Raw genomic sequence first — 11,514 nt, forward strand, 5'->3', positions numbered from 1 at the left:
AGGACGGGGCATCATCACAGGCTGCACACCCGCTCAGCACTTAAGGTACCTCTACCTCGTGCACCAAAAGTCACCGGCCCGTGGCGGTGTGCCTGGTCCGGCGGCTGTGTATCCGGTGCCACCAAGTCTGTGCTCCGCTAATCATGGACCTTGTATGATTGTGTATCGTGGTGCGGATGACAGAATGCCACCTCTGGGCCCGGGGAATGTGATGTTGCAGGGCCCTAGGCCCTCAAGCCTACATGAAAACCACGCAGATACACTCAGATAGAGAGTGGAAATGGCGTCAAGCACGTGCGCCCGGCCCTTTTTATTGGCAAGGTTACATGTCATGTGACGTCTGTGCTCGATGGGTGTGGTGTAGGCGTACACCAGCTGTGAGGGAGTGGCTGTGGCATGCTGACAACTAAACCTGTGACCAGCAGATTACTACAGGGAAGACCTGGGACATGTAGCATTGTCCCCCCCCTGTGAGCGTAAGCAGAGTGGGCTGGCCTGGCATATGCCAGTCCAGCGAAAGGGTCTGAACAATGACCCCAGGGCTCGGGGCGTTGTTCTGTACTAGGCTGGAAAAGGAAGTAACTATTGCGTGTGTCCCTGTAGTTGTGTCTGCGCCACCCGGACCGCATTCAGCAATGTGTCACCCTGTGACCCAAGTTCAACGACATGAGCCACATGGACGTAAGAGGAATTCACTGAGCCTACATTCATCCATACTTCCACACTTGAAAGACCATAGACATTACACATCTGTGTGATTAGGAATGTTTAATGCACATTCAGTTGAGTGTTGCATCTGGAGCAGTACAGGGCCATGCAAACCCCACATTACAATGTTGGCTCTTGTAGGGCCAGCCAGAGTCCTTCAGAGAATGACAAGTCCAAAGGAAGAGGAAGAGTTCAGTCTGCAGTCTGATTGCTGTGTCATTGGTGATCAAACAGCATATGGCATTCCATGACAAGGTCCAAGGTGAGTGTCGCAGAGTGCATTGGGGGACAGTGGAAGGTGATGATGCAGAGGGCAGAACCAAGCAGAAACAGACCATCTGGCGGGGATGAATGCTACTGCATCCTTCTTACCACTAAGGCAGAATCAACCGCATCTTCATCCACTGCTGTTTCATGTGCCTCACGTGGGGGTGTTGCTGGCCTTTCTCCAGCACTGTGTGGCACCGACACTTCAGAAGCTGTGGTGGTCCTCTTCGTCATCAGAGAAGAGAGGGTCGGGCTGCTCAGCAGGAGGTGTTGATTCTTCCTCTGCAATGTGAAGGGGAAATGCAGTTTAACATTGTGTTCACATGTGTGTTGTTGCATTGTACATTTCCTCATACAGACTGCAGTGTGGCTGTTTGGGAGGAGCTGCCAATTTGATGGGAGTCAGTGAACATTTCGACAACATAACGGATGTGTGTTTGTACTTGTACATTGTCAGCTCACATTTCTCTGCAATGCCAAATGTGAGTGGCCAGTGTCTACACCCAGAAGCCTTTAAAAGCAAAATGATGTTGGTTGCCACAGACAACAGGATTAAACCTTCAAACATGATTCTTTTTAGAAATGACCACAAACATCAACCTGAAAATCAAACTGAAGCCCTGAAGAAGAGGTTGAGAGAAAAAATGTGAAACGCCTGTTGATTGTTCGCTCTTTCATTTTTCCATTCTGTTCTACTTTTTTAGACAAGCATTCTGCAGTACAGTCAAATGATATAATGTGCAATATTTGTGAGAACAATGAAATATATTTTGTAATAAAAGAAGTGTATTTTATAAATGTCCAGAAATGAATAATGTTTCTTTTGACTCCCTTCCAATGGTAACTCTCTATTGGGTTGTTACAATAAAAATATGAGCATTCCAGTGTTTGGCTGCCAGGTAACTAAATGAACGCCTCCACAAAACGTTTCTTTTTTAAAAAGGAAGAGGAAATGTTAGATTGTCTCACTGAATGTACCAAAGAGCGTGATTAGGAGAATATTTCCGAAATTTCTCACACAAATACAAAGGGCCCACTTTATACATCATATGGTGGACCAAACTCTCGGATTAAAAGAGAATTGTCCTTTCCACCAGGACAACTGAAGAACCTGCCTTTTGAAAGACATAAGTCCATTCTCTGAGATAGACAAATAGCAATATGTTGTAGTAATTGCAATTAGCAATTAAAAACGTAGCAACACCCAAATAGAGGCTGTTACAGCAATCAGTCCTAGGTAGCATTAAAGCATGAGAGGTAAGCTTGCAGTCTTCCCAAGGTAAACTGCGGAGATATTATTTAGCAGTCTGAGCTGCAGCAACAAGTGAACACTATCTTAGTATTGTGATGAGACAAAAAGAGGCTATCATCCACGAAGACACGTGCATTTCGACCTCTTTTGTGGGTGATGGTGGGTGAGGGGGAAGATTAGTAGGTACAAAGTAGCAGAACTAATCTTGCTATTGTGGTCAAAAACTAGTACCTCAGCACTATCAGAATTTAATTTCAGTACATTATTACGCATCCAGTTATCTGTGGCTACCATCTAGAAGAATGATGACCTGTGTATGATCAGCATACGCCATGAAAAAATACAAGCAAAACCAAATGAGTTGGGCCAATGTAACTAAGTAAATATTTTTTAAAAGTCAGGCTTAATGATGACCCCCCTAAGACGCTCCAAATTTAACAGCTAAAACATCCAAAAAGCCTGAGGCAATTTTAGCTCTTTGTGTTTGTTAATGAAGGCAGGAAGACAGCCAATGTTAAACAACATGTCTGTCATCAATCCCCTACATTTTCAATTGCAGGCACTAGTCAGAGAAAGCATCGAGGTAGCCAATAGATCCAAAAGAATAAGGGCTTACAACCATCTTGATCAAGGACCCAAAATCGTGTCTACCACAGCTATAAGAACTGAGTCAGTGCTGTGCAAGACTCTGAAACCCAGGTGAGCTGGGTTCAAAGATGAGCTGTGATCCTAAAATGCAGGATAAAATAATATTTTCATTCTTTTTTTGAAATCTTGATTGGCATCTGCAAGTGATACTAGGAGAAGTTTGCAAGAACTGGCAGGCCAGCTGAAAGTTTTTTCAGAAGTGTTGATATGTTAGCGTGTTTCCAATGTGTTGGAACTGTAGATGTAGTGACTGAAATATTTAATTGCATGGTAAAAGCCAGAACACATTTGTCAACAGCCAAGTATAGGATATTTGCCAGACAAGTCACATGAATATTACAGAGAGCAGAAGTTCTTAAAGTTAGATAATAGATCATTACATGTTAAGTTAAAACATTCTCCATGATCCCTTTTGGAGAGATCCTGGTTAGTTGACATATGAAAGTTAGAACAGATCTTATCAATTGTTTTGTAAAATAATAAAGCTACATTTTTACACATTTCTTGAGGATTGGAAATGTTTACAGTGGGAAAACTGAATTAATAAAAGAATACACAATTTTTGAAAAAATCTTTTGTGAGGTTTGTGGAATCTTGAATCGGACAAGTAAGATAACTTGATTTGGTTCACTTAATCTGTTTTCTATACGAATGAAGAGATATTAGATTTAGAACTTTTTTCTCCACATTACATTCCCCACTTTACAGTCCTTGCACCAAACTTTTCCATTTTTATTCATTTTGTTTTTAATTGTAGGAGGTTATCTGAAAAATACAATGCTGATGGCTTGCCCTGTTTTTAAGTGGAGATACAGCATTAAAGGGCTTTGGTTATTCCCCTACCAACAGTTTAGTTTAGTGTGTCCACTTCAGACCAATTAAAATCATAGTTAGATGTGCCAGTCTGTAGGGCTGCTGTAAGCGAATTACGGGTACCCTTATCCCAAGCACATGTTTTAAATGTTTTACCATGTGCTTAACTAATTGATAGAGTTCCTATGGGGCATATTATCAAGAACGGCATTAACATTATCACCGGTTTAGCAGCAGAAAACAGTCCCCCCGCCCTTGGACAACTTTGCAACCACTATCACTGACTTCATCGCACCCCACGCCATCGCTTCAATGAACTACATACTTATTGGAGACCTGAACATCCACCTCGACAACCACAGCGACCCCAGTTCCACCATCCTTCGTGACAACCTTGCTAACATCGGACTTAAACAACTCATCACCACACTGACCCACAGAGCAGGACACACCCTCAACCCCATCTTCACGGCAGGGAACAGCGTCCACTTCAGCCACACAATCCAACCACCAAGGACCCACCACCACTGCGTACACTTCACCGTCGACAAACCCAAGGCACCCAAACCAGCCACACGCCAACCATTAAGGATCTGGAGCAAGGCTACCGACGAGCAACTTAACTCCACACTCACCCAAGACAACCACACCTGGGCATCCGACGCAAACATCACACCCAGAGAACTCCACACTTGGATCTCCAACTGCGCAGACGAGCTCACCCACTATGCAACCCCGACAAACAGCACCCCAGGAAAGCTGCCTGGTTCACCACCGATCTCCAAGAAGCCAGGTGCACCTACTGACGCCTGGAGAAGATCTGGAGAAACACCAAGACAACCGAGAATTACTCCACCTACTCGGATGCCATGACGGACTACCACAACCAAATCAGAACCACCAAGAGGAACTTCATCCACAACAAAATCCTCACCAACTCCAGGGAACTCTTCAGTGTCATTCAGGAATTCACCAACCCCTGCAGCGAAGTCACAGACATCACCCCATCCCAAGACCACTGTGACAAGCTTGGAACCTACTTCCACCTCAAGATGAAAAACCTCTATGACAACTTTGTCGGCCATCCACCAAATGCCACAGCGTCCACTCCACCCCCCAGAGACACCAGGCAGTCCACCATCTCCAAATGGACACTGATCATGACCGAAGACACTGCCTTGACCATGAAAGGTATCCACTCGGGGGCACCCCACCGACCCCTGCCCCCCTCACATCTACTACAGAGCCTCGGCCACCATCGCACCCGAACTACAACGCACCATAAACACCACCTTCAAAACAGGCACCTTCCCAGATGACTGGAAGCGCGCGAAAGTCAGGGCCCTGCTCAAGAAGCCCACAGCTGGCTCCACCAACCTCAAGAACTACCGGCCCATCTCGATCCTGCCCTTCGCATCCAAAGTTGCAGAGAAAGCAGTCAATAGGGAACTGACTTGATTCATAGAAGAGAACGCCATCCTTGACCCGTCCCAATCCGGATTCCGAAGCAACCACAGCACCAAGACCGCCCTACTCACTGCCCCAGATGGCATCCGCACCCTCCTGGACCAAGGCCACTTCGCAGCCCTCATCCGACTCGACCTATCAGCTGGCTTTCGACATCGTCTCCCACTGCATACTAGTCACCAGACTACCCAACGCCGGCATACAAGGAACAGCCCTGGACTGGATCCGATCATTCCTCAACGGAAGAAGCCAAAGGATCAGGATACCACACTTCCTCTCTGATATCACAAAAAACACCTGCGAAGTCCCACATGGGTCATCACTGAGCCCGACCCTCTTCAACATCTACATGGACCCCCTTGCAGATATCGCCCAACAACACGGCCTCAACATCGTATCCTACACTGATGACACCCAGCTCATCCACTCCCTCACCAAATACCCCACCCCGCCAAACTCAACTTTCAGTAAGGAATGCAAGACTTCGCAGTCTGGATGACCAACAGCTGCCTGAAGCTCAACGCCGAGAAGACAGAAGTCCTCATCCTTAGAACCACCCCGTCAGCATTGGACAGCACCTGGTGGCCGACCGCCCTCAGAAGCCCACCTACCCTCTCAGACCATGCTAAAAACCTCAGCATCGTACTCGACTCATCACTCACCATGAACCGGCAGGTGAACGCCGTTACCTCCAGCTGCTTCAACACCCTCCGCATCCTCTGCAAGACCTTCAAATGGATCCCCCCTGAGTCACAGAAGACAGTCACCCACGCAGTCATCACCAGCAGACTGGACTATGGAAACGCCGTCTACGCCGGCATCAACAAGTCCCTACTTGGCAAACTCCAGACAATGCACAACACCGCTGCCAGACTCGTCCTCGGCATCCCCCGGCACAATCATGTCAGCCAACACCTACGAAGGCTCCACTGGCTACCCGTGGAGAAAAGAGTCACTTTCAAAATCCTTGGTCATGCCTACAAATGCCTACACAACAACGGACCCAAAAACCTCAATGACAGAATCAACTTCCACGTACCCAAAAGAAACCACTGATCTTCCAACCTTGCACTGGCTGAAACCCCACACATCAACAGAGCCAGAGCAGGCAGTAGATCCTTCTCTCATATTGCAGCCAAGACCTGGAACGAGCTGCCGGCAGACATCAGATGCCCTACTCCCTGAACATCTACAGGGAGACCCTCAAGACCTGGCTCTTCGGCTAAACAAAGCTGCAGCCCCCCCCCCCCTCAGCACCTTGAGACCCTCTCGGATGAGTAGCTTGCTTACAGTTCCCCTGATTGATTGATTCATTGAATATCCACCCGGCCCCAAGCACCTACAAAAGCGTGTATTGGTCATCAGATGTATTTCAAGTCTTTACATGCTTCAATGCCTCAACAATGTATAGTTATTAATGACGTTATGATACAGGACAACGTTGAGTAAGGTTTATCAATGCCCTCGACACTTAGAAATTGGAAGTAATAAAGCTGATCAATCATATTCAGAAACCATTCACATATGGTCCAGAGGCAGCAATAGAGCTATCACGCGGCTTGTTTAACTCTGGTTCATGCGCTGCACGACCTGATGCTGGGCAGGGGAATTTCATAGTCAGTCTGAGGTCCACATGGATCAATTCTGGCTCCCACACTAAAGTATTTGTGATTTATGAAGCATGTTATTCACAAAAATGATACATTTCCAGTAAATTATACAAAAACAAACGCAAGATCTATTATTATTTAAGTATTCGTATTAAATTTAAGATCACAATTGATAGCAGTTGTTAGGTGTTCAAAAAATAATACGGTCTAAGAGTTCTGGTGATATTTGCAAAGAAAATTAGTATTTGGTTAACTCCTAAAGACTGGGAAAAGTAAAGAGTTGACCACTACTGGTGTCGCATTCTAGCAAACATTATGGGTTATGTTATGCAGATTTCTAGAGCACACTATCATTCTGGATAGTGTCTTGGCACTGAGCAGGTGTGATTCAAGCTACACGTAGAAGCTAGTGAGACTACTCAAAAAGTCAGGGTGAAGCTTCTTGTGGAAAGTATGAAGTGAGGAGGAGGCTCTTATGTGTAGCGACAGGTCGTTCCATGTTTTAGGAGCGATGTAGGAGAAGGCTCGACTGTCAGATCAGGTTTTCCATATGAGTGAAATTTGTGCACATAGGAGTCTGGACAGGTTTATGAAAGTCAAGTCAAGTCAAGTCAAGTCAAAATTTATATAGCGCGCTACATACCCAGAGGGTCTCAAGGCGCTAGGAGAGGGGTGGGGAATTACTTGTCGAATATCCACGTTTTAAGTTGCTTTCTGAATGCTAGGTGGTTCTGAGTAAGGCGAAGGTGAGTGGGAAGTGAGTTCCAGGTTTTAGCTGCCAGGTAGGAGAAGGATCTACCTCCCATGGTGGTTTTGTTGATGCGAGGTACAGTGGCAAGGGCTTGGTTGGCGGATCGTAGCTGGCGGGCGGGGGTGTAGAAGGACAGTCTTGTGTTGAGGCATTCGGGTCCGATTTCGTAGAGTGCTTTGTGTGCGTGGGTTAGGAGCCGGAAAGTAATCCTCTTATTGACGGGGAGCCAGTGGAGGTTTTTCAGGTGACCAGAGATGTGATCTTTACGCGGGATGTCTAATATGAGCCTGGCTGAAGCGTTCTGGATGCGTTGGAGTTTTTTCTGGAGTTTTGCGGTGGTACAGGCGTAGAGGGTGTTTCCGTAGTCCAGACGGCTCGTGACCAGAGCGTGGGTGACTGTTTTTCTAGTTTCGGTGGGGATCCAGCGAAATGTTTTTTTGAGCATGCGAAGAATGTTGAAGCAGGATGAAGAAACGGCGTTGACTTGTCTGTTCATCGAGAGTGAGGAATCCAGGATGACGCCCAGGTTCCGTGCATGGTCCGTCGGGATGGGTGCTTTTCCAAGGGCCTCTGGCCACCAAGAGTCGTCCCAGGCGGAGGGGGAGGTGCCTAGGATGAGGACTTCTGTTTTGTCTGAGTTCAATTTCAGACGGCTGTGCTTCATCCATTTGGCTACTTCTTTCATTCCTTCATGCAGGTTGGTTTTGGCAGTGTTAGGGTCTCTGGTGAGTGATAGGATTAGTTGAGTGTCGTCGGCGTAGGAGATGATGTTGAGGTTGTGTTGGCGTGCGATGACCGCGAGGGGGCTCATGTATACGTTGAAGAGGGTGGGGCTGAGTGAAGATCCTTGTGGTACGCCGCAGATGACTTCAGTGGCCTCTGAGTGGAATGGTGGGAGGCGGACTCTCTGGGTTCTTCCGGTAAGGAACGAGGTGATCCATTCCAGTGCTTTTCCTTGGATTCCGACGTTTCTGAGACGTTGTAAAAGGGTGCTATGACAGACCGTGTCGAAGGCTGCGGAGAGGTCGAGGAGGATGAGGGCGACTGTGTCTCCATTGTCCAGTAGAGTTCGAATGTCGTCTGTTGCAGCGATGAGGGCGGTTTCAGTGCTGTGCTTGGCTCGGAAGCCGGATTGTGAGGAGTCGAGGGATTTGTTGGTTTCAAGAAATGCGGCGAGCTGGTTGTTGACCGCTTTCTCAATGACTTTGGCCGGGAATGGAAGGAGTGAGATAGGGCGGTAGTTTTTGAGTTCGGTGGGGTCAGCTGTGGGTTTCTTCAGGAGGGCGCTGAGTTCGGCATGTTTCCAGCATTCCGGGAAGGTTGCGGAGTTGAGGGAGCAATTGATGACGTCTCGGAGGTGCGGTGCTATGATGGAGTCTGCTTTGTTGAAGATGTGGTGAGGGCATGGGTCTGTGGGGGATCCTGAGTGGATAGAGTTCATCAGACGGATGGTGTCCTCAGTGGAGATTGGCTTCCAGTCATTGAGGATGTTCAGGGGGGTTGGGGGTCCTGCAGGGGGTTGGGTGGGTTGGTCTTCGGGTTGGTTGTCGAAGCTGTTGTGGATGTATGCAATTTTGTTGTGGAAGAATGAGGCTAGGGAGTCGCAGAGGGCTTGAGAGGGGGTGATGTCGTTGGAGTTGGCTGAGGGGTTGGTGAATTCCTTGACGATGTTGAATAATTCCTTGCTGTTGTGGGCGTTGTTATCTAGTCGGTCCTTGAAGGCGGCTTTCTTGGCATTCCGGATCAGTCGGTGGTGTATGCGGGTGGCGTTTTTGAAGGCGTCCTTGGTGCTGGTGGTTGAGTCTTTTTTCCAGGCCTTCTCAAGGGAGCGACAGAGTTTCTTGGATTTCTTAAGATCATCGTTGAACCAGGAGGCCTTCTTGCTGCCTAGTTTGATTTGTCGTTTTTTCAGTGGTGCTAGGATGTCGGCGCTGTTGGATAGCCATTGGGTGAGGTTGGTGGCTGCTTGGTCTGGGTTTGAGGAGTGGGCTGGGGGTTTTTGAAGAAGCGATGAGGAGATCTGGTCGATGGTGATTTTGTTCCAGTTTCTTTGCAGAGTGGGTTGGGGGTGGTTGTTGGGTGTGGGCTTGTTGTAGGTAAAGTGAACGCAGTTATGGTCCGTCCAAAGGAGAGCTGTGGTGTGGCTGAAGGAGACATGTTTGCTGGAGGTGAAGATAGGGTCGAGTGTGTGACCTGCGATGTGGGTGGGGGTAGTGACAAGTTGTTTAAGTCCGAGGTTGGCGAGGTTGTCCAAAAGGGTGGTGGTGTTGCGGTCGTTGTTCTTTTCAAGGTGAAAGTTGAGGTCTCCCAGAAGGATGTAATCCTCGGAGGGGAGCGCGTGTGGAGTGATGAAGTCCGTGATATCTTCACTGAATTGTGCGCGGGGTCCTGGTGGCCTGTAAAGGAGGGTGCCTCTGAGTGTGGTCTTGTGGTCGGTGTGGATCTGGAAGTGAAGGTGTTCAGAGTTGGCGAGATTGACGTCTGAGCTGGTTGAGATGCGGATGGATTTCTTGTGGACGATAGTGATGCCTCCTCCTGTTTGCTTGATGCGGTCCTTACGGATGATCTTATAGCCTTCCGGGATGGCAATGGTGATGTCTGGGGCTGATGAGGTGTTCATCCATGTTTCTGTTAGGAAGGCGACGTCCGGGGAGATGGTGTCTAGTAGATTCCAGAGGTCAATGGCGTGCCTGTGGACCGAGCGGGTGTTGAGCAGGATGCATTGTAAGTGGTTGGGGTCGGATATCTGTTGTGTGTGCGTAGATGAGGAGTTGTTCTTGGTGCCGTCAAACTTGCAGGAGTTGCAGGAAAAGGGGCCATGGGTGTGTCCAGGGGCGGCTAGGACGCAGTTGGGGGAACGGCCGGTGTTAAGGGCTAGGAGGGTGGTGGCCTCGTAAGTAATGCGGGAGGGTTGGACATTACGAGGACCAGGGGCTCAGGCGCTGGGCGCGGTCCAGGCGCGGACGGGCGTAGACGGGCTTACCTTTGGCGCACCTTCGGCGCGGCCGTAGCGCGTGGACGCTGCGCGTGTGGACATCTGACATAAATGGAGAGTGGAGGGGGCGGAGCGTGGGAGGGGCTGCTGGGAGGCGGGAGCTAGGTGGAGGAAGGGCCAGGGACCATACAGCAGATGTGATTGTTTAAGTATGCAGGGCCAGTGTGCTGTAGTGCCTTGGAAGTGTGGGTGAGGATTTTGAATACTGCTAGTTTGTGAATGAGGAGGCAATTAAGCTCCTTCAGGTGTGGTGAGATGTGAGTGTGGAGTGGGAGGTCTAGAATGGTCCTGGCCGCCGAGTTCTGAATGGTCTGCAGCCATGGTCTGCAGCCTTCTGGTGAATTGTTTGTTGATCCCGACATACATGATGTTCCCATGTTCCAGTTTGCTAGTGGCCAGCTTGGGCATGATGATTTCTGAGTGCTTATTGGGAGTCATTTGAAAATCTTCCTCAACATTGACTTGGGTGGTCATGTTGAGTTTGCTTACAATGATGATCCCGAGGTGGTGTTTGTTGGTCTTAGCTTTGTTGTCTGTCAAGTGTAGTCCCATTGTGATGTGCTCTTCCCAAAGATCATGATGTCGGTCTTGTCGGTGTACAGCTTTAGACAGTTGGTCTTCATTCTGTGGGCCTTTTTAGTCATGCTGGCATTGAAGTCGATCCGGGTGCTGGGTGTCTTGTCCATGAGGGAGAGATAGAATTGCGTGTTGTCACTGTAGGAGAGGACTTTGATGTCATGAGTGAGGATGAGGCTGGATAGACGGATCATGTATGCATTAAAGAGGGTTGGCTCAGGGAGGATCTAGGCCAAACTCCACAGAGGAGGTTGCGAGCATCTGAGTTGTAGGGTGCCATGCTGACTGATTGGGTCCTTGCAATCAGGAAAGAGCAGATCCATGGGAGTACATGTCCTTGGATACTGATGTCATGTAATTGTTGGTGAGTGCCTTCCAGTCTCCTCTGTCCAAGGTCATGCAGATGTCATCCGTGGTGTCAATGAGG

This window comes from Lissotriton vulgaris, chromosome 7 (assembly GCF_964263255.1).
Source record: "Lissotriton vulgaris chromosome 7, aLisVul1.2, whole genome shotgun sequence".
In the NCBI taxonomy this organism is placed as follows: domain Eukaryota; kingdom Metazoa; phylum Chordata; class Amphibia; order Caudata; family Salamandridae; genus Lissotriton; species Lissotriton vulgaris.